This window comes from Phyllostomus discolor, chromosome 4, assembly GCF_004126475.2.
Source record: "Phyllostomus discolor isolate MPI-MPIP mPhyDis1 chromosome 4, mPhyDis1.pri.v3, whole genome shotgun sequence".
Lineage (NCBI taxonomy): Eukaryota > Metazoa > Chordata > Mammalia > Chiroptera > Phyllostomidae > Phyllostomus > Phyllostomus discolor.
In genome coordinates, this window is record NC_040906.2 from 199,846,788 (window position 1) to 199,870,111 (window position 23,324).

General features: G+C 41.7%; 1 protein-coding gene across 12 annotated transcripts in view; it reads right to left on the bottom strand.

Moving 5' to 3' along the window:
• Positions 1 to 23,324, bottom strand: part of SYNE1 (spectrin repeat containing nuclear envelope protein 1) — a 433,377-nt gene that overhangs the window by 369,335 nt on the left and 40,718 nt on the right. The gene's annotated exons all lie outside the window — the stretch shown is intronic.

Genomic DNA, 23,324 nt, shown 5'->3' on the forward strand with positions numbered 1-23,324 from the left:
TGTGCAAACTAATCTGTGTGAAGAACTGCTTCCGGAGCACATCTCCGGACTTAGCACTGGCGGCTAAGTGAACTCCCCGCCAACTGTAGCAGGCTAACCCATTTCTGGCCTGCTGGCTAGTGCTTTGATGTGCACAGGTGTAAAGAGATGCCTGCTGGGACAGGTTCAGGGAAGAGCTCCGGGCTGTTCCCCATCAGCAGCCATAGAGCACACCCAAGGCCTCAAAGGGAGCAACCTCTTGGTCTTCCGAGAGATGGGCCAGATGTATGGAGGTATCTCTGATCCTGCAAAGAATGGTGTCATTTCACAAATAGTTACTCAGTGCCCACTGGAATTTTAGGGTAGGAACACAGCCATAAAAAAATACAGTTATTGTGCGGCCAGTGCTATCTACAGCAGAGGTAACGCCTCTCTCCCTGCCCAATCCTGCACCTCGGTCACCTTTGATTGATTGCTCATACTCCTTCTATCCTCAAGCCACTCCCACTCCAGTTTTAGTTCAGTACCTCCTAACTCTTCCTGATGTTTCTTAAAGGGCTCTTCATGCTCTACCAACCTAGGAATCATGTGGAGCCACTGTTGACATTGCAGACCCCTCAGCTGCTCCATACTCACTGAATCAGAACCACTGCTGGTGGGACCTGGGTGTGGTGTTTATGTAAGTATCCCCATTCACCCCAATGTTCATAGCAGCACAATTTACAATAACCAAATGCCAGAAGCAACCTAAGTGCCCATCAGTAAATGAATGGATCAAAAAACTATGGTACATTTACACAATGGAATTCTATGCAGCAGAGAGAAAGAAGGAGCTCCTACCCTTTGCAACAGCGTGGATGGAGCTGGAGAGCATTACGCTAAGTGAAATAAGCCAGGCAGTGAAAGGCAAATACCATATGATCTCACCTGTAAGTGGAACCTAATCAACAAAACAAACAAGCAAGGAAAACATAACCAGAGACATTGAAATACAGAACAACCTGACAGTAACCAGAGGGGAGGTGGGAGAGGATAGTGGGGGGGGCGGGGGGGGAAGGGTTGTCAGGAACATGTATAAAGGACACATGGACAAAGCCAAAGGAGGTAGGATCAAGGGTGGAAAGTGGGGATGGCTGGGGCGGGGGGAAAATGGAGACAACTGTAGTTGAACAACAATAAAAAATGTGAATAAATAAATAAATATCCCCAGCTGATTCGAATGCATCTGTCCTAGCCTGCCTGACTCGTCTCTCTGCTCCCTGCTTCACCTTACTACACACAGATTCATTTTTTAGAGCATAACTCTGGTAATATCATTCCCTTGCCACCTTAAAATGGGTTAGCAGTGCCCAGCAAGGTTCTTATGCCATATCCCAGAACTCAAAACTTTTTCCGGCCTGGCCTCAACCTACTTTCGGTATTGCCGCCAATAACCCACATAGATCTACCTGAACTGCACCGCAGCCTGTTTCTGCCGCACTGTGCCTTCCTCACTTCCCTAACACACCGCGGGCTCATCATGTTACACGGTGCAGCCAAGAGGGGGGACCCCAAATGGGCATTTGAAATGGGGTCCAGAACTCAAGGTGTCCAGGAGATTTTAAGATGTCTTCACCCCTTCCCCCACAGGTGTGAGTTGGGGGCAGGGGCACACAGAGCAAGAATATGCGGGGCAGCTTTGCAGCTAATCCATGCCATAGTCATTTAACATACCTATAGCCTTCGGCTGGTCACTTAGATATGCTAAATAGCTATGGCCATGCTCTGGGCTAGGGGGATGGAAGGGACCCCCCCCAAGATGTGACTGAGGGGCAGGTCCCCTGAGTTACAGCGCCTGTATGTGAGCTTGGAGAAGATTGGCTCCATGACATGGGGTCCCACCTGACCAGACCCACGATGGCGATTGAAGGGCAAGTGGGGCCGAGTGTGGGAGGAGTTGGAAATGGGGCTGCAGAGGGAAGATTGGCGCAGGAATTTAAACCCAGACACAGCAGCCATTGAGAGAGAAGCATGCAGTTTTGGCTGAGTGGGGACTCCCATGGCCCTGGGAGAGAGGACCACGTGCCTTTGCCAGAGTGGGAACCCCTGAAGCTTTAGAAGGGGGAACCACCACCCGGCTTTAGCAGAGATCCTGGTGAGATCCTGGTGACACAGCTGAGGGTGCCAGGAACCAAGGGAGGCCTATCAGCCTAGCACAGAGTAGTGGGAATAACCAGAGACTGCCTGAGCCATGGACTTCTATTTCCTTTCCTGAGATACGGTACTCTGGACTGGGCAAAGGGGGAAGGAAGGAAGGACTGTGTCTGTTTGTGGGTATTTTAAGGGACTTTAAGATTTTTGATGAAGACATTAGGTCACTACTTTAAGTTTGTATAGCATTAAATAAACATTTCCTTTCCTTTTCACGAATCTCTGGCATTGAGAGACATCTTTCCTACAGATGGCAGACAATGGACCTGGGGGTTTTCTTTCAGTAATAGCATATCGTCCCAGGCCCCCCTTGTTTGCTCTGTAACAATCACTCCAGCTGCCTCTCACCCTATCTTCGTTCAGTTGGCCCTGCCACCGTGGATCCCTTCAGCTCCTCTGTTGCATCTAGTAAAATATCGTCCTCCTTAACACCTACCTCAAAAGCAAGCTCTCCTGTGAAGTCATCATACCTGCGAGTTCTCTTTCCCTCCTCTCGAAATCTGTTTCTGAAACACTTCCATGGTAGTGCTGACATCCTCCCCGGGATGAATACAGTCCACGTTTACCTAGTCTTCTACAGGGCTAGTCACGCTCGCTCCCTGAGAGTGCTTACCGATGTCTGTGCGTGCACACATCCATGCAGAAGGAACTTTGAAAAGAAAGATCAAACTTATAATTTACGGCTGTCCTGCAGATATGAAGTTATCGCAGCAGGAAAATCATGTTGTATCACCTGGTGATCATTTATCCTGTGAATGTCTAATTCCAAAGGGCGTTTGAAAGGTAAACAGCTATCCTGATTTCCAAATAATATGCCACAAGCTACAGTTTAAAGTTGCAACTACTCTGTGAAGAACCTGCTATTTATTTATTAATTCTAGAAAGTTATACTTCTTTTTTGGCAAAATAAGTGATGACTCACCACTTCCACAATTATTAATAGGCCCATACACAAAAATTGTACTTTCTTTTAGCCCAACTGTGTTGCGTCAGTTCCTCGCGCTTCAAACACTATTACCCACTTCCACAGTGGCCCTTCCAACATTTGTTGATATTCAGAATTCTTCGGTGCAGGTTCATTTCCTACTTTCTAAATACTTTGGGGAAGGTTGTTATCATTTAAGTTGTTGTTTGAAATCATACTATATCTAGCTTCAGGCTTTATAAATATGGCCTACATAAGTAAATAAATTTATAAACAAAAACTCATAAAGTGCTATTAAAATCAGATTAGTACTTTTACTAGAGTAGAAGACTTTGGAAGTATTACAAACCTTATATATTTTATAATTATTTAATTTATAAAGCACAATAAATAAGCTGCTATCTAGTAATATATTTACCAAACTAAAAGTGATTTTGCACTAAAAGGGAATACACTAAGATATATTCTAAGTTATCTCTATTCAGATTCTAAGTAGTGACCCTCCATGAAGAACCATGTGAGCCAGGACGTCTGGGACACACTGGCCTCATGGGCTACATCCTAGAAGCCAGGGAGCTCCGAGGGGAGGAGCCCGTGAGACCAGGACAACCAACCTTCCGTTGTCCTCACACCACCAGCCCACAGTCCTGGACTCCGTGGTGACATCTCTCCCACTCCCAGCGGAGTGACCCTGCACAGGTTACCTCACTGCAGTCGGTACCCTCTTCATTCTGAAACGGGCATAATAAGATCGTGCACCCACCTCTAAAGGCCATTGTGAGGACTGTGTAGGATAATAAGAAATCTATAAACACTCTCTATGTTATTACAATCCCTACGTGTGGTCTTAAAGTCTTCAGCAGAAGAATTGGAGAAACAGGCAACTCCCTACCTCCAAAGTCTGGGGAAACACAGGTTGCAGAAATTCTCCTGCTCTGAGCCCCGCGGGTGGCCCCAGCTCCCCGAGAGCTTTCAGAGATGGGGCACAGCCTTTCTGCCTGTAGGTTGTCATTCAAGCCATTTTAAAGAGGATGCTGGTTACCGGGCTCCGCACATCTCCTGGAGGAGAGCACTATGCCTTATTTGTCATTTGTTTCTCTGCATGACTGAATTTATTAGGTCCTTTCCTGAGAGCAGATGTGAGGGATTAGACAATATATGAGCCCTGGGGCAGTTGAGGAAAGCAGCAAGGACGAGCGGGCGGTGGGGAGCCATCAAAGACATATTTTCACAAAGCAAAATTGCTTCAAAAATAGATGTATCCAAACAATAAAGGGAGAAAATAACAGAAAACATATTTTCTGGGGGGACAAAAAAGCAGTGATGAGAAAAATATACAGAATGTCTTATCTTTCATAGTGATTAGATTCTAATGGGGGCAAAACCCAAGAATTTTCCAACTGAGCACCTGATACTTTACTAGGCTGAATCACATGAAATTGCTAATTTTGTAGGTCAAAAACAGCCAAATGAAGGCAAATTCATAGGCTGGCACGATTAACTGGTGTTAGCCATCTCATATGAAAATCACCTGTCCTGAAGCCAAGAACCATAGTCAGGGAGGTGAGAGGCCCGCGCTGAGGGTAAGTGGGTACCGAGACTGACCAAGAGGGGAGCAGGCTCTGGACTTTCGCCGCATTCTTCTCAAACGTGTCCCGGAGTCAGAGGGAAGACCGGAGGCGTCACCAGGACCATCTGGACGCATTTCTATTCCCTTTCTGCCGTCTCTCCCACGTCCAATGGATACAGCTGAATTTACTTAAGTGTCCAATGGCCAACATTTCTAAACATGCTGATTATGTGCTCTGAGCACTTGGAACAGAAAAACATTTAGTCTTCACATCAAAGTGAGGTCTATCCCCCTAATACCCACTGTATTTGGCTGAACAGAGGCAGAGGGAGGCATCCAAGGTTGCACGCCTAAGTAGCAGAGGAGCAGTCACGCTCCAGCAGATGGTCGCAGAGCCTGTGTTCGTAACCATGACCCTGTGCCAACCCCCAACACTGGGGGGACACACGGGCGAGCCTTGAAAGGCAATATGAACATGAAGGAGAGACAAGATATTATTAGTAGTGCCCTGAGTCTTGAAATTGAAATCAGTATTTTTAGAAAAATCAGTGATAGACAGCAAAGAGAAAATAATGAATGACAGGAGGGAAACGAAACTGAGGAAATGGAAGTTGGCACAGGCTGTTTAGATATTCAGTGAGATAAAAATCAGCCTGAAGCAAACAAGCAAAAGCATTCCCAGAGGCGCTTAGTAGAAAACGGCTGCTATTGGTGCAGCTTCTCCCCGAGAAAACAGAGACGGATGAAAAGTGCGCAGGAAAGCCCGCACAAGCAAGTGTCGACATGACTGCGTTCTTCGTGGAAAGTATAAATATAAAATACTACAACAAGCTGCCAGGGAAGATGCTAAATTTGCCCCTAGAGGACAAGGCAGACCCGTGTGCTTCAGATTTTTTTACAGTACACAATAAACTATTTTGCTTGATTTAAAAAAAAGTTGCACAATAAAATTGTAGAATGACCACAGAATGTATAATTTACATATAATTATTTATAATTTAAGTGAAAACATCCTATTAAAAATGTCATGCAAAAAATGCATTTGTAGAACAATATATAAAGAAAAAATATATAAGGAAAAGCAATTATTTGTACTGCTTTATCCAAAGATTATAAAGCTATTTTCTCCCAAACATTGTTTCTGTGTGAATCTGTGTGATGATATTTATGCATACATGTACAGGAAGCATGATTACTTGCAGGTTATAAACAGAAGCTCTGAAGCCGGACTGTCTGGTTTCGAATCCCGCCCTCTGGCATAAATCAGCTCTGGGATCTTTGACAAATCATTAAAGTTTTTGCCTCAATACCCTCATTGTCTAATCTGGGGACATAATAAAAGCTTTCTTTAGGGTTGTTGTGTGGTTTAAATAAGATAACTCAAGAAAAGCACTTAAAATGGTGCCTGGCACAAGGTTCAATACATAAGGCAAGGAGAGGGTAGAATAAGACCACAAATAGAATTATATTATACTTTGTCTGACATTTTTCTCCTCATCTCAATGTCAATAGCTCCTTTATTATCCTTATATTTTAATATAACAAGTCAATATTCATGTGTGATCACTCACTCTTAACATATGCAGAGACTACTGGGATGAAAGTGTATATACACTTCTACATACATACAAATCTTTGATGCGTTCACAGAATGGGTGCATTTTATTATTTGTGAAGAATTCCTATAGAAAAACTTAGGATAGTTCTAGCTTTACCCAAAAGGCTGCAATGAACAATTCTGTCATCTGGTTTTGTGTATGAATGTAAGTATGCAAAACCAGATAAGACCCTAGAAGCAAAACTATTCACTTGACTTTATACACATCTTTACTTGCTGGAACGCTGCCTAAATGTTTTCTTATGTCCTTTGCCCATCTTCTACTCATCGATTATCTTTTGCTTACAGATTTATAAAGACTTTTGTTTATTACAAAATTGTATAGTTTTGTCTTAAGTATAACAAATATTTTTCTCCAAGTTTTTAATTTGCTTTATGTTTAGTTGCTGTATGTTTTGTTGTGCACATATTTTTACGGTACTGAAGTCTACAAATCAAGCCCTCTTTGATTCTGTTTCTGACTTAACTAATAAAGAACTTCTTCATTACTAGATCATAAAAAAGAAAAATACCCTCTACAATTTCTATTAATTCCATGATCTCATGTTTTTAAATTTGCATTAAACCATGTTAAATCACCAATAATCAAGAGGTGTTAGCCTACAAGATGTCAACTTCAAACAAATGTATTTAAATATGTGGTCCACTGGAAATTGTGTGTGTGAGTATATGAAAATGTGTGCTTAAGAGCATTCAAGATGTGAAGACGTGAGGTAATACAACACCTGATTCCCTCCCTGTTTGCCATGGTCATCCAACGGTCTCCAAATCATTTAATGAATATCCATCTTTGATATGTATGGACCTATTTTAGACCATATGCTCTGCTCCAAGGATATATCTGCATAATTTAAGGTGGTTGTTACATATATTCCAATGTCTGATAGAATTAGTTTTCTCTCACAATTCTTCTTTTGCCAATTTTTCTGGATATTACCTAAGGTTTATTTTCCCAAATGAATATAAGCTTTTTGATTAATTCAAATTTCAAAAGTGCTTGCTAATATCTTGCTCAAGAGAGCAATTTTAGCTTAATTGAAGATGTGACATTTTTACAGTGAGATTTCATGTCCAAGAAATGTCTTTCAATTTAGTCATATCATTTTTATATACCTCTCAAAAGGGTGTTCAAATTTTTCTTCATGTGATTTTTCCATATTTGAAATCTGATACTTGACTGATTTTTCTGTTTTTAAACAATTTTTCGGTGGATTCTTTCATGTTTCCCAGTTATGCATCCATATTAAGGTATGAATGCATACTTATAAGGTACTGATAAGTTTACCATGCCACTTCCAATTTATGTATTTTATTCTTGTTTCATCATGTTGGCTGGTGTATGACTACTGACTTCAGTGGAAGTATTTCTGAAATATATTATTAGGCCTGAATGTGACTAGATACACACTGTGAAGATACTTTAAAATCAGGACTAAATACAAATTTCATGTAACTCATCTTACATTTGGGTACATATATGGTTTTTCTCCTTTATTACTAATATAAGTTACATTAATAACATTTATAAGAGTGAATCATCCCTACATTTCTAAAAGTAAGCCGGTTTATGGTACATTATTATTTTCATAAACAGCTAAATTCCATTTATTCTAGTTCTCACAGAATATTCTTACATCTATGTTTCTGAATTTAACCCTGATTCTCCCACGTGCTTCGGTAGGGAAGCAGGTCTGGGTAGGACAGCTCTCCCCACCCACAGCGGCTCGTCCTGCCTCCGTCATGAAATGGTTGTATAGGGTTGTTTCAGGACCATGATGCTTCCACGTAGAGAGGCCCGCCCCCTCAGCTGAGCTCTGGAGAACTGCGTGTCTTTCACCTGAGTTGATCCAAATGCCACTATTAGCTGGCAGTTATTTTTGTAGGATGTTGGATTATGATTATTTTCAAGTTTACTAACGTTGTTTATTCCATTACTTTTCATTTTCTTTTATTGTTTTTGGTAAATCTCAGGGAAAGAAATAAAATAATATCCATCTTCATAATCTTTTACCCGAACTGTTACACCATGGCAGGGGCATCCAACCCATGGCCCACAGACCACACACAGCTGGGGACGGCTATGAATGTGGCCCAACACAAAACCGTGAACTTACTTAAAACCTTTCAGTTTTTGTTAGTGTTTGTATGTTTAATGTGTGGCCCAAGAGAACTCTTCTTCTTCCCGAGTGGCCCAAAGATGCCGAAAGGTTAGACGCCCCTGCTAACACAGGCTGTCCACTGTTCCACTGAATGGCTACACTTCATGATCCAACCAGTCTCCTACCTTTAGATATTTAGGCTGTTACAGATTTCACTGTGGTAAATACCACCGACAACAAGGAGTGTTTAAAACGGGACTGGAGAAGAGCGCAAATGACCACACTGGCAAGTGAGGAGCAGGACAGTGGGGGAAGCCTGCAGCCTGATGAGAAAGGTCCTAATGGGCGCGACGGGCATGGGGGGACCGGCTCAGACAGAAAGGAGTGTAAAGGGAACTTAATCACTTTAGCAAGTTCCTCTTATTTACTATCTTCTTCCCTTTTCCCTCCCACATCCTCTCGCACACAGGATCTGCTGTGGCGACATTGCTGGGAGAGATTAGAATACCTCTCGCCCTGGCTCTGTAAGAGGCTGAACTTGGTCTCCGGTGGTCTTCTGTGTTTCCATTGCCTCTAATTCTCACTTCGCTGAAAATCCAGGGTTGCCCTGTGTGCTCATGGGAATGGATTTAGGTCAGACTTATTATCTGGTAGAAAGTCCTTTTATGCCACATAGAACTACTGCAAATTAGGATGATGGCGATAATATATCAATGTAGAATCAGGTGGAGGGTCACCCAGAATAAAAGAAGCTAATGCCCGCCTTGGATTTGTGTGTGTTTTGTTGGAGAATGATGACAGTAACATTTTGCTGGTCACCTGCCTTAGATGTAAAGGTCTCATATGTTTAAAAATATATGTCTAAAGAGCCTATAGATTTAAACAGTTTAGCTGGCCTTCAAGACACTTTGATTCCTGCCATCTGTCTACCTCATCAGTAACAGGTGTCTCAGAGCAGAATGAGGGCCAAGGGACACAGTTGAGAATGAAACATCAGTATCAACAACAAGATCCACAGAAAATGTAACTGCAATGCTGAGGCTCTGTGCTCCAGCCAGTAGGGACAGAGAACCGTATTATATGATCTGTGCCCAGAAGGGTCTTTCTCAGTAGTGGACTCAATAGACAATTTACGTATAGATGACATGGACAATGTGTAAAAGACTGAAGTGATCAGCGATATAGCATCCCACAGAAAGGCAGGTACTGTTCTACAGGTTCTTCTGTGGAGATTATTTTATGGCTTCACCCTCTGAGGAGACACACATTGGACAGCCAATGAAAGGTTTGACCAGTGGATGACTGGGTTCTAGGACAAGCAAGGTCAAGGGAAAGAAAACGAATCTTCTCAGAGGGCCAAGCTGCCCCTGGGTATGGATGGTAGTGACTGAGGAGGAGGGAGGAATGGGTTATATCAGATTTACCAGAGGAGCTCTTTCAAAACACACATGTCTGGGCTCCCTTCCCTTGCACCTCTGATACACATTAGGAGGGAGAAGAGGAGGCATGCTGTTTTTAAAGAAGCTCCCTAGTGACTCAACCACATTTTGCTCTCCTTACTCTATATTCAGATCGGCCTGCGCACTGCTGCCCTGGAAAGACTCATCCAGCTCGGCCGCTCAGAGGGCGCCCAGCACCAAGAGCACCTATTGGGTCAGCAGTTTGTCCATCCACGGCCTCCTCCTAGTAAACAGTCAGCTAGTCATACGCAAAAGCAAAATTAGGAGAGCCCAGAGCTTTAAATGCTTTTTTTTTTCAATCCTCTCTTTTAATAGAGATCATGGGCATTTGTTAGGCATGGCATGGGACTGCTGATGAAATACGTAATAAAGACATATTCTGCTAATAGTTTTGGCTGTCTGAGAAAGGCTATGAGTAAACTCAAAAATCATTTTCTACCAGGAATTTCAATATGACTCTCGTTTATTTTAAATTCTTATCTTTCACAAGCTGTAAATAAAAACCCACTAATGTAAAAATATTTCATCCTCTTAACAGAAAATCAATCACAAAAATGAGTTTCAGTATTAAATGGGTCTAAACAGACAGAGGTGCAGGACATAAATTACAATTGGAAAGGTACAGAAATAGAATGAATGGGGACTTTTCCTCTGAGAAGTCTGCAGTTAACATCTTATCTATTAATTTATATCAACATTAGTGTTTGACAGCTTCGAGTCAAGCAAGAATTCCGTGTACACTCCTGAGGGACAGTGGGGGAAGAGCAAAGTCTGACAATCTGCTGTGACTGTCTTGACTTAAAATAAACTACACTTCTGCACTTGGAACATTTACTGAAGATGAAATAAAAGATGTAGAAAATCTCAGCTCAATCAGTTGTTTTTTTCTTATAGACCATCTTTCATATTTCACCAGTTTGTTTACTTGCTAGTTTGAAACTACCCATCTCAATATATAACAGCATACTTCACTTAATAGGAGAATCAGAACACATTTGCCCTTAAAATTTTTATTTATTTTTTAGGACCAGTGACTTTGTAAATTGTGTTTAATCGATGAAACACAAAATATGAAAAAACAAGACCTCAGATAATAAGAAAGCTTAATGTTAAATTGATGGGGGCAAAACCCATTTTTTCTGATAATATTCCAAATAGTTCATAATATATTACCTATTCTTGTGTGTGTGTATAAACCATTTAATATATACACATATATATTAAATGGTTTTTGCAAAGTGTTAAAAAGTAAAAAAATACTAAAAAATTATTCTTATAATAATTACACATTTATTTTCTTTCAACCCCAAAAACAAACCCCTCAAACCCCCCCAAAATGAGGCTCCCATATGTTCTAAAATTACTATTATACTTTTCTTTAAAAATCCTGTATGGCGCCTGCTAGGTGTAAAACACTAATCTTACCTTTGCCATGTGTCCTGGCTTCCTACCTTGTCTGGCATTAATGTCTAACCTGCATCCTTTGCTCCAGCTGAACTGCCTTACAAGATATCCCTGAGTCCAGGTTTCTCCTCCACTGCATTGGTTACACTGCTCTCTGAATGCGGAATGTGCCCTCCTATGGAGAATCTCATTGACTCGCCCTCTGAAACTCATTTGACATCACAACTTGCTCATGAAGAATGTCAAGGTTCTCCATTTGGTAATGTCCTCCCCACCTCTACCTGTAGTTCTAGAGGCCAACGAATGTATTAGTGTCTCTCTTTAAGGTCATCCAGCATAGTTTGCTTTACATAATGATTTGTGTATTTATGTTACCTTCTCCACAGAATCATCAGCCCCTTAGGGACAGGAATTGAGGTTTTCCCATCTTAGCATCTTCCACAATATCTCAAATCATATCAGCGAAATATAACCTAATGAACTATTTTAGGAAACAAAACATTTAAAGAGTATACTACAATGAAGAGCATACTATAACGTAATGACATGTGTTAAGAACTGACTCATCTTAAAGAACAACAGAGAAAAGAAAACATCCAAAGGGCTCCAAGCCTGGCACCTGAGTATACAGAGAAGGACCCGGGTCAAGTCTAAGAGAGACTCTAAGGCCGGAGAGATAGGTTTTAATGCCAGTGCTACCACTCGAAAACCATGTAACTATTTAGAGAGAGTTTCTGGGACTTTATGTCCTCGTATACTAAACAGGGATATAGATGTCTGCTTACAAGGTCGTGAAAACTATATGAGGTCCCTCAGTCGTGTGCCCAGGTGTGTTCTCTCACGTATGTCACACGGAAGTCCACAAACAAGGGCTCTCTCATCACCGTGGTCAGATGACAGTGGTGACGGCTCCACTCAACCAAACTCCACACTGAGAAGCACCCTCAATAACTTCTTTCTACCAAACCTCTAGATCAGGAAAACACTCAGTTTTTCCTCTATGCTGCTCAATTCCTCTTCACTTGGGTTCTGGAGAGGCTTGTGTGGCTGAATATGAGAATCATTTTCAAGGGAAGGCCTAAAGTTCCACAAGGAAATGTGTACTGATGCCGTTTTGTCCTGGCTCCCTTCCCTTGCACCACCGGAAAGCAGTTGTGCGACTGGAGAGGAGATGTGACATCACATCCGTTAGAGAGAAGAGGGAGGACGGGAGTGCTGGCCTATGGAAGAGGGGGGCTGGGGAGGCCAGGGTCAGCTCATGGGCAGTAAGAGACAGACAAGGCGTGTGTGGCCCACGGGGACAAAACTAGGACACCGAAAGAAGTTCCAAGAAGACAGATTTCTGTTTGGGGCACATGAAGAACAGGTTTTTGACTGTTTGGTCTGTCCAAAGGTGGAGTGAGAGGCCTCACGGGCAGGGATGTTGGTCTGAGAAGAAGGCAGAACACAAGGACTTACTCTAACCTTGTTATCTAATAAATCTATGAAGTCTCCAGGAAGCTGCTTTGTGTTTGGTGCTATACAAGACTCAATTTATAGCAAACAGGGTCAATTATTTTTACATAATTGAATTAGGTAGTGTGTTTATTGTAAAGTATCTAAGAACTCTTCATTAAAATAAATACCTCCCTTGAAGTCCTTTCTCCCTCCAGTCACAATCATTTTCCCTACTTTCTTGTACTAAAAAACTTTTCCAAGAAACTTCTAATACATCAACCTCCACTTCCTGCTCTTTGGTGTCTCTTGAGCCTGCCCCCATCCCACTTTCATCCTCACCATTCCGTTGAAAACATTCTTGTCAATGCCATACCTTGACCTTACTGAATTCCCAGCTTAATTTTCAGGTCCCTTATTACAAAACCTCTCAGCACACTGGCATTGCTTAGGACATCTCACTCTTAAAACTCTATTCACTTGGATTCCAAATCACCGTCTTATCCTGCTTTTTGTTTTACTCTTAGCCTCCTTTTCAGTCTCCATTGGAGTCTCCTCTCCTTTTGCTGAACTGCAAATATTAGGGTGAGCAATGATCACTTCCTTCTCTATTGACACTCTTCCTTCAGGGGACCTCAGCTAGTTGAATGTCATCTATTTGCTGTGTATCACAAACATGGATTCCCAGTCTTGATTTCTCCCCTGAGCTCCAGCCTATTGGACAAAACTGTTTTCTCAACATCTCTTAACTGGGTATCTCAGAGCACCTCCTCATGAACACTTCTAAGGCACATCACTTGATTCCGCAACTCATCCTCTAAGCCCCAGACACATTGACTAAATCTGTTCCACTGAGAAATGTGCTTGTTTACGTGGCCTGGAATGTCCTCCCCCATTTTAAGGCTGCATCTTCCTTGTTCTGGTCTCTGATCCAGTGAACCCTTCACATGTCTCTGTTGACATCCTTATCTCAAAGAGAGTTGTAAACGTTTATTAAATGGTTAGGGAGTGAATAAATGAGCAATCACCAATCGCTTTTTATCATAATACTTAAAAACACTGCTGCAAGCTATTCCAAATGGCCTTGCCAGAAACTATATATTCTTTCCTCAATTTGGAAACACTGGAACAGAAATCTGTTAACGGAGCTGTTGAGGGAAACTGTACTTGGCTCTACATCTGCCCCTAGTGGGAACCCTGGAAACTCTACAAACGGGGTATGATAGTAGCAGCTACCCCAGAGTTCACGCTTTGTAAAGCGTGAGACTTCAGGGCCACACACAGTTGCCTCTCCTATAAGATGTCACTGTGGGGCTCATGACCCCTATAGTCTCATCTCGTTCTAAAACCCTATGCTTTTATGCTTCAAATATCCTATGTATCTTGAGTAATAACGGGACTTGCACATGGGAATGAGATGAGGGGTTGAACACACTACTCTAATCAAGGCCATTGCAGGTGGAGAGCTGAGACTGGTCAAATAGGCTTCTCCATGTCCCTTGTGCTTCTCTCCCACAAGGGTGTGACTGGAGCAGAGGATGATTTTTCAAAAGAAGAAGAAGTTCCCCTCTGATCTGTCTTCCTTGGTTGGAACTTCCTTAGAGAAGAATTAACTGTCAATCTATATCTAAATGTCAGCCTTCCATAAGAAAATATTTTAAAACTATTTTGTCATTTTAAAATGTTATGGTTCTGGTTTTAACTTAACTCTCCTCCCATTATTATTTCTGTGCACCTTCTACGTAACTGTTTCGTTGAGCTCAAGGTCAGTGCTATTATATATAAGCAGAGTGAAAGGGGAGGGCCCAGGAAGCATGGTTTTCATAGCTTTACTTACATAACCTCAAAATTAATTGAAAAGAGATGTTCCTCCTTATTATCTTCACTTCCTGTTGAGTTTGACGGCCTTAAGTAAATTGGCGTTACAGACAGCCTAACTCACTGGAGCACTGGTTTATTTAGTAAAGGACTGGTTCTCTCTAAAGTGCAGGAAAAAAACTATCTAAACTCTGTGCCCAGAACATGAGCCCTTCCATACAGGGCTGGGAAGAAGTAGGTTAAGAATAATAATAAATAATACAATAATTAATAAACAAATAATAATACAAGAATAAACTCTGTGTTGCATACTCACAATTGTAAACCTCCTTTTGCCCATCCCTCTATACATGTCCCAGAAAAATGTGGATGTCAAATTGATAAAGTTTAATAGAACTACTCTTCACATTTTTAAATCTTTGAAGACATGGATGATATTTCTTAAATTGAATGTGACATGGTCGATTTTGTTTTCATGCGCTGATCTAGGGTGCTTTAGATATTTTAGAAAACCAATAGACATTTGATTTTGAGCAACATGACGTTATTTTATGAGGCATATGTAGGCAAACTTACCTCTAAACATCAAAGAGACATGCATCTGACAGTCACTAAAACTCCCAAAAGCATTTTCCTCTTTGTCTTAGACGTTCTACCTTGTGAAATGTAGGTGCTTCAGCAAAGTCGAGACATACCTGTTGAGCTGGGTTTAATTGGGTAGCCCAGATACCTGTGTTCTCTGGATCAGGGAGCATAAGCAGCAGGGACCATGCTGACTATTACCCTGTCATAGAACGGATTTCTAATGATAAAATAGCCAACTTGAACAATTTTTCTTTTGCTATAACTCTTAGGAATATATTCATAAGGAAAAAAGTCAAAACCCATGCTTGAATACTTGGTATACATTAGAATCAAATGGAAAGTTTATCTCCTTTAGAAAAACTCTCTTTTTCTTTCATAGTCCCTTTGGTAACCACAGTATTGAGGATCACTTACTTATGATATGATGATGATTCTTTGATATGGAATCAAAGGCTAGGAATCAATGACTAGGACTTGACCTGTGAGCTCCCTCTAACTGAGCAGCAGGATCACTGAGTTAATGAAGTGACACCAAACGGACTTCCTGCTTCCTCCACCTAAACAGGTCAGAGAGAGGAGATAGTTTCTGGGGCTCAGGGCGGAAAACGCTCATGTTTGGAAGCTCAGATTAAGGAGCTGAATATACACATTGAAATATTAAAACGGTTCTTAAATAATTTTAAATAATTTAATAACTAAAATTACATTTAAGCCTTTGCAGTTAGGAGTTAACAAAAGAGAAGGGAGCTAGACCAGCTGGGTCTGACTGAGTCAAGAAGTTATGTTCAATGAGGCTTTAAGTCTGAAAGCTACTGCTTCAGACACCCCAGGGGATGGCCAAATCCCCAAAAGGGGGATTAGCATCCCTCCTTCCCCCTGTGTAAGAAGAAGGACAGCCTTTCTTTCCAACTCTGGGGTGCAGGGAGTGGGGACTGGCGCATATGCCTGGACGATGGGAGTGAGGAATAAACAATAAAGGGGAAATTCCTTTGCTAGGCACATGCACAGTAGAAACCAATATGGCGCAGGGGAAGGTAAGCACATGTGCAGGAAAAACCAGATGACAAGGCAAAACTTTGAGGCATGTGCAGTTGGAGCCAAATGGTGACATAATGGGACAGAATCTACCCTGCAAAGCCTGGGGAAAACACCAGATAGGTTAGGGGAAGGAAGGACCCGGCACAAACTAGGGAAGGATTAGGAAAGAGATTGGTTAGTTTGAAAGCCCCAGGTAACATAGTCAAAGCTTAACAAAGGCCCGTCTTGGCAGCACACATTCAATTGTTCGCCCATTCATTCGCACATTCCTTCTCTACAGCAGCCGCGTGGGCCTGGCAGCCGCCCAAGCCCAAGCATGGGCTGAAGCAGGGGCCCAAGTGCAGCCTTGGCCCAGATGTGCAGATGGGGGAAATGAGACACAGAGAAGTTCTGCCTCTCTGGGCCCTGCTCCTCCTGGGCTTGGTGAAGACAAGTACAGGCTTGCAGCTCTAGAGCCTGGACATATTGGATAGTGAGACAGAGTCGGGCCATCTCTCTGATCTTGGATGAGACGCTGGGCATGGGGGGGGGGGGCAGTCCTTTGTTTTACCCCAATAAATCCTACCGCAGCACCTCATCCTCCTCTGTGTGGGTCCCCAAATGCTTCACTCATGACTCTGTGGAAGAACCCTACTTCGCCTGGCAGCAACACTGGTCAATTTCAAACTCACTGATCTGTTAGCAATATCTCCTTAAAACATATATGGTTTCAGCTTCAGGATTTTCAAAATGACACAGTATGCTCTTAATCTGGATGAGGTATACTTTTAATTTGCAAGGTTTAAAGATAGCCTACCATTTGTAGAGCACAAGAAGAAATACAATGTGGCAATTACTTATCACTATTGATAGCTATATTAATGATGAATGGCTTCTTGGAGTCTGAGTAAATCTGTTCTTCTCATGCAGGAAGAGGATCTGGTAGATTGAGCATCACTGGGTCTGTTTCAGATAGATAATATTTTTGACCAACAAGAGCATTTTACGACATAATTAGCAGCATTATTTTTCATCTAGCTGGTCTCTATTAGCCCAGATGTTTTGCTGCTGTTCATCTGTGTCGCAGAGAACAGCAGAACACTTAGTAATTTCAAGTGATGTCATTCTCTTCTACAAAGATCAGAGGGCTCTTCTGTGTCTTTCATGGTCCTCAAAATAGAAAATGAGCACAAACCTAGGGATGGGATTCTCAGCCTTCATATGCGATTTATACATAAGCAACACAGTTCAGAAAAGCTGCATTCTTCTTGAAGAATTTCGGTAGTAAAAAACCACTGGAAAAAAAGTATCATTCCGAATTTACGTAAAGCACTAAGTCCAAGCCCTTCCGAGTCTCTCCAATTGTCTTAAAGTTTAGACTGGAGAGCTCACTGGCTAATACATGCTCTGCAAGCCTGCCAAGGAAAACATCCCTGTGGCTTGTTCTAATAAGAGCTTGGAATACAAAGGGAGATTTTTTTTTTTAATCCCATTTGGATCTTCTTATCTGATGGCATTAGGTTCCTGCACACTACAGACTTTCCAGAATTCCTCCCACTTCCCTCTCCTGACAGACTGAGCAATCCTGCAGAGGTGACTTTCAGGTTAAAGGACAACAACAACAAAAAATCTTTGGTTGCTAAAGGAATAAATCATGAAGGATTTTTATTAAATTGAATATAAAATAATGGATTTTATTTAAATGCCCTACTCTTGGAAGCTTCAGTTATTTTAATAAATGAGCAGACATTTGAGTGTTCAGCAACATGATGTTTTCCCATTAAGCAGATGGAGGTAAATTTATTTTTAAACATCAAATTGACATGCATCATGCATCTGAGAATTAGTGCTCTGGCCATTATCTACCATGACCAGATAGATACGCTGGTGTTTTTCTCTTCGTTTACAGACAAAAATAAATAAACTGTAAAAAGTTGCATGAGGCTTGGTCAATTTCTTTGGAAAGAATTCCAAACTATTGATTATAAAACTGATAATTAATATAACTAAATTCCTACTGTTTGTCTATGGTAAAAATTAAAATCCATTGGTCAGGTTCACTTAAGTCAAGTTTATTCAGGGCTATTATTTTGTTTATACCACTATGTCTTTCACTGTGTGCTTATCTTAAAAAACCAATGCAAGCATTCAGTTGTACATTTGTCCTACAGTGTAGAGGATCACACATGAGCACTGTAATAAGGTGTTACTAGTGAACAGATGAGTATTAAATATATGGAATGATATCTCATAAGTAGGAAGGGGAAGAAAAGGTAAGCGGAGAAACAAGGACCACCTGAACAATGAAGAGTACTAGTTGGGTCAAACCCTGAAGTAATGTGGCAGCAAAGAAAAGATCAGTAATTTATTTGAAATGTCTCCTTTTAGTGGCAGCAAAAGGCACCAAAAGCTTAGTGATAGGATCCAAGACTGACCATATATTAAACATAGCAGTGGACAAGCCCTGAAATGCACAGCTAGTGACAAAGATGAACAGTTTCGCAATAAGAGAATAGATTTGTTTAGCAAAAAAAAAAAAAAAAAAAACCTTTAGAAGAGGTGACAAAACAAGACAACAGAGTGGCGAAACAAGAAGCAGCTGTCACTACCTAGGGAAGAAGGAATTGGCAGCCAAAACAAATCTCACCTTCGCATGGCTTCTTTTAGACGTAGGAGTATAAAATGCACCATCTACACAATAATTTTATAAATGGTTAGTACATGGTGATAATTATGGTAAAAAAATAGTTTCTTAATAAAAAATAACAACAAACAGAAATGCCTTTTGTGACTCCTTTTTCTTATATGGAAATTGGATGCAGAATTTTAGGATGAATCGTGACCAGATAGGAACTATGGTAACTGTTTCTTCTCTATAGTAGAGACGTTGCTGGCAGATAAGTGAAAAACAACAACAAGTGTTCCTGCTGAGCACCTGCTCTGTATTTTTCTTCTAAGTAATAACGATCTTTAGCTCCATCTCCTATGATCAGTTCCCTCTTTCTCCTTGACCCATCCTACAGGCAATCTAACTTCTCCCCTGCTGTTCAGGGAACTAGAGAAATGGGAAGGAGCTGGAATCACTGAAGGAAAGTTTCTTCTAGATGGCTCTTTATTTCATAAAGAACAATGTGTAATCTGTGTAGTTCTCAGAAATTGTGAATATGAATGTATGCACTGTACAGTTGAAAACTCTTACGTAAATACAGCCATGGTAAATCCGGTACTTCAATAAGGATCTAAATGCCCAGTAAGGTTAGGAACAATTAGTTTTCTTCTCTGCCTAATAGAAACTACGCTATGATTCTTCTCATGCATGTATACCTCTTATAGTGGCAAGCTTACAATAAGATAATTTGGGAAGATCACCTTCCAAATCTAAGACACAAAGAGAACTTGGAAATGACAATGACATTGTTGGTCTGAGGTGGTTCGAGATGGTCTAAAGTGAAGAAACCTTGTTCATTTGCCTGAGTACAGGGAATATTCCAGTGATTTACACTAGACCAGGAATGTTGGTAGGAGTTCAACAGGGGGTTAAATGCCTAGACATATGACAAGGACAAGCATCTGCTGTAATCTAGAGACAGGATTTGGAGACAGGACTTGTCAAGACAAGAAACAATAGTAGAACTAGCTAGGCACAGAGTTAACTGAAGATACTGGGTGGTCATCCTTAACCATGGGCTAATCGATGCATTTTAGACAAACAAAGAAGAGGGAGCAACAGATTAAGGTAGATTTTCAACCACCAATGCCCCAGAGACCTCTGGTAGGGACAAATAAAGCAAGTGGAAGACAACCCGTGAGCCAGACGACAAAACTCCAGCAGGATGAGGATCTAAATTCTTTCCCTTCCGAGGACAAAAGGTTGACACGCAGGAAACAGCCTTGCTGAATGGCTACAGGGCAAAAACGAAGGTTCAGCCGTGGGCAGAGGGGCACTTGGGACACCCACAGAAAAGATGACACGCCGTGACCTGACGTGATCTGAGAGTCAGTAGACTTAGCAATAGGTCCAGTAGGAATGGAATTTAAACAGCACTGAGAGGCATGGCTTTATAGAATGCGATCTGAGCTTAGGCAATGTGAAAACATCTGAAAGATGAGTGAGGCGGGCATCATTCCTTACTGATTCCACACCGGCCCCATCACAATCAGTCACGGCTGTGCTTTGGAAAATGTTATCTCTTACTGTAGTTACTGGTCCACTTTCAGTTTGTCTACCCAGATGCTCCTCATCTTGCCCCTAGACTCCCACCCAATTTGGTTGAATGCTTATGCTCTTCCCATAGATGCCAGAGTCCGTGCTCAAGAGCTTAGAGATAAGAAACTTAGTGATCTTCCCCACCCTTCACTCCACCAGCCCAATTCCCTTCGGCCTCCTGAGAGTAAAACTTGATATATCTGCACAAGTGGAAGAGTGAAGGCAAATGGTAAGTAGTACTTTCCACCAGCCTAAGCTACTCACTTCCTCACTTAAAAACAGACAGCATCTGTTGTATGCATTTTTGTTCTTTTCAATCCTTTCTGGAACAAGTAAGTATATATAAAGATTTCTCATGATCTGAAACCAGACCCAGAGCAGTTTTATTTTTTGTTAAGACCTGTTAAGTTTTTAAGTAGTTGTCTATTTGGGGGAAGAGGGAGAGAGAGAGAGAGAGAGAGAGAGAGAGGGAGGGAGGGAGGGAGGGAGGAGAGGAGAAAATCATAGGGGGAATGGGAAGGAGTGAGGGAGAGAGAGACTGAGTCCTACTATAATAGCTCACTTAACCAGAGAGGCTCCCCTTTCGTGGCCAGTAACCGTGAGCTAAGGAATGAACAAACTAGGAGTAAATGTGAGACAGGTCAGAATGAAGACGCAGCGGCAGGGACAGGCCAGGGGAGAGGACCTGTGTATTTCAGACAACAGTAACTTCTGTGAAGGGGAAACACCCCATGGCCAGGAACAAGAGGCGAGACGTGAGCGTCTCGGCCCGTATCATGTTCATGGCTTCTCACACCTTCTCACTCCCACTCACAGCATAAAAATGAGAGCCTAGACAGCTGGCTTGGTGATTTAAGCAAAAGGAAAATAAACTCAATTGCTTATATATTACATTGGAGTTGGCGATATATTTTGGCTTGCCTCCTTGATCTCAATGTTCTATTCTGCAATCCAAGGGCTAAATTCAGCTTTATTATAACACAAGTGGTGTTATTTTACAAAAAATGTTTGTGCCATTTTAAATGAGATGCTACTGGTGGCCTTGCCTTTGGCCTCAGGGGGATCAAAGAAAGAAAGGCATCGGCTCCTGACATAAGTCCCCTTTCCTCTCCTCTGACGTTCCCTTTCCAGTCGGATGTGGGTGCCAGGAAAGCTACCCTCTTTCCCGGTTAGCTAGTGGAGGATACATGAAGAAAAGGTCTGGTGACATTCTGTGAAAATATTCCATAGCAATAGGAAATGTATACTAATTGGGAAGGATATCCACCAAAATAATAACAAAATAATATCTATCTATCTATCTATCTCATCTATTAATATAGTAGTATTAGAGAGATTAGCACTTTGTACTTTTCTATTTTGCTTGAATTTTCAGAAACATATTATCTGAATAACTTGAGAAAATTAAGCTATTGAAATATGGGGGAAACCCTGGCTGGTGTGGTTCAGTGGATTGAGCACCGGCCTGTGAACCAAAAGGTTGCTGATTTGATTCCCAGTCGGGGCACATGCCTGGGTTGTGGGCCAGGTTCCCAGTAGGGGGCACACAAGAGGCAACCACACTTGATGTTTCTCTCCTTCGCTTTCTCCCTCTCTTCCCCTCTGTCTCAAAATAAATCAATAAAATTAAACGAAATAAATGTGGGGGGACTTAGAAAGCCATATTATATGCTTTTGTTTAATCTCACTGATAGAATGCTAAAAATAGTCACTATAGTTTTGAAAAATATTTTTTCTTGAAATACAGAAAGCTTACTTATTTCCATTTGGACTCATTTCTTTCAGCCCATGTGGGTAAAAAAGCAATGATACAATCTCTACATTTTCTAGCCATCACATTTTCTGTGTTAAATTATTAAACAGATAACTAGCAATGAAGAAATAAGGAAACAGCCTCATGTTTCCCCTCTTAAACCAGAAGCAAAAGCTACTTGGGACTTCAAAGCGCTGATTGTCCCTGAAATGCGAAGGGAGTGTCTAAGGTTCTGCCTCAACGATCTGACCCTCATTAGAAGCTATTTTGGATAACAGGGAACATTTTTCTTTGTCAAACATATAAAAGCTCCTATTAACATGTGGCTGCTTATGAAGCAGTTCCGCCAGGATTGCAGTGCTTCCGCCAAGTGATCTGCATTCCAGGATGGTCCAACACTACCCTCCTGAAACTATTTTTGAGGCATCAGTAACTGAGCCAGTTAAAACCAACTATAGGTTGAAATTATACACATCTTTCTGGGAAGAAAGGCTTTTTTAATATTTTGGAACATAGGAACAATTTTACTTTTCTAAATGCAGATGTTTAAAGAAAATTTTATAGTCGAGACTAAGGCTCGGGACTTTTACTAATTTAAAAAAGTTTTTTTTAATTTTTCTTATTTATATATGTTCATTAGAGTAATGCTTACTCTTAACTAACATTAGCAGAGCATGCTGTTCAACCAGTGCACACCTTCCCCAACTGAAGTTAAAGCATGAAGTTCAGAAAAGTAGCAATTAACATTACTATTCCTAGGTGTCTTAGGTATGCAACAAGAGCCAAGTTTCCCTAGGACAGTGAAAAATAGGTTAGCTCTACAACTCCGTGCATAAATGCACCACAGATGCACAGTGGGGAGGGAAGTGAGCCTCCCTCAACCCTCTGTCTTCACAGTCTGTGGCTTGGCAGTGTTTAGAGCGAAGGAGGTGTGGTTGGTTGTCTACAACCCAAGGGCCCATCTGGAGTGTGGCGAGAGGAGGGGCCAGCTCATTGGCAGTTCTGTCAGAGTGTGGCCTAGTTCCTGACACCTGGCGTGAGAATTCACGTGTGGAAGGACCAGTGCCCATGCCAGAGCACCAGCACGGGCTGTCAGCGAGGCTCCTGGAGGGTTGAGGAGCCCCCTGGGCTCCAAAGCATCTCCTGCTCCCTGTCCAGAGTGACTCATTGCAAAATTCTTCAAGCACAGTTCCAACCTGGTCACTGGCTTTGAAGTCCCTGAAGGGCCAGGACATGACCATCAGTTTCAGAGTTAGCTCCTTTAT